This window comes from Corvus brachyrhynchos, unplaced genomic scaffold (genome assembly GCF_000691975.1).
Source record: "Corvus brachyrhynchos isolate BGI_N302 unplaced genomic scaffold, ASM69197v1 scaffold65, whole genome shotgun sequence".
NCBI classification, from domain to species: domain Eukaryota; kingdom Metazoa; phylum Chordata; class Aves; order Passeriformes; family Corvidae; genus Corvus; species Corvus brachyrhynchos.
The window spans coordinates 358,202-359,073 of record NW_008238365.1 but is presented as its reverse complement, the minus strand read 5'-3'; the positions used below and the strand labels follow the sequence as shown (position 1 = coordinate 359,073).

The following is an 872-nucleotide window of genomic DNA, read 5'->3' as shown; positions in this document are numbered from 1 at the left end:
CCCGCAGCCCCCTGAGGCCCGTCTGGTGCCAGCGGGACTGTGGGGCCTGAGGGACGGAGACATCACTGTGCGGGCTGGGGTCTGTGCCCTCCCCTTCCAGCAGCAATGAAGTGGCACCAGAGGGCACATCTGGCAGCTTTTTATTGCTGAGGGCACATCTGGTGGCTGTTTGTTGCCCTGGCCACCACACCCTGACTTCTCCCTCCACTGCGGGGCTGGAGCTGCTGCATCCCACTGCTTCCAGTGTGGGGCTGTGCCCTCCATCCCTGTCCTCCCAGCCCCTGGGGTGGCAACCCCGGGGCTCCAGTGGCCCTGTCACAGCCCTGGGTGGGGTGGGGGGGTCATTCCTCTACGAGGATGCCCCTTTTCTTACTGGGATACCCCACACTGGGCTGCCCTGTCACACTGGGAGACCCACACTGGTTCCCCTTCCCTGGTCACTGGGAGGACTGGAGTCACTGGGGCCACCCACCAGTATCACCCTGTGGGCAGGAACAGCCAAATCCCCGAAGGTTTTTTTGCAACCAAAATCTCCCAGGACAGCACCCACTGCTGGGGCTCCGGAGTGACAGGAGATGGGTGACAATGACACGGACACCAGGAATTACAGGAAAATCCTTTATTGGTTTCTGTCCCCCCCGTTCCAGCTCGGGCTCTGCCCGGTGTGGGGCTGGGGCCAGCAAAGGGCCCCCCCACTGCCACCCATGGCCACAGGTCCCCATGGCATCTGGCAAGCACAGGGTGGGGGGCCCAAGGTGGAATTCGGGGCTGGATGGGCCCCCCCTGCATCCCCTGGGAGCAGCCGGAGGTGCAAACCCCGGAGCATCCCCAGCCCCGCGCTGGGGACAGGGACGGGGTCGGGCCTGGGGGCC

General features: G+C 65.0%; 1 protein-coding gene across 1 annotated transcript in view; it reads left to right on the top strand.

The window, feature by feature from the left end:
* The window catches only part of SYTL1 (synaptotagmin like 1), an 11,764-nt gene extending 11,144 nt beyond the window's left edge, over positions 1-620 (top strand). The window contains exon 16 of the mRNA XM_017736088.1: positions 27-620. The gene's annotated coding sequence lies outside the window, so the exon portion shown is untranslated. The remainder of the gene's footprint in view (positions 1-26) is intronic.
* Positions 621-872: the final 252 nt, after the last annotated feature.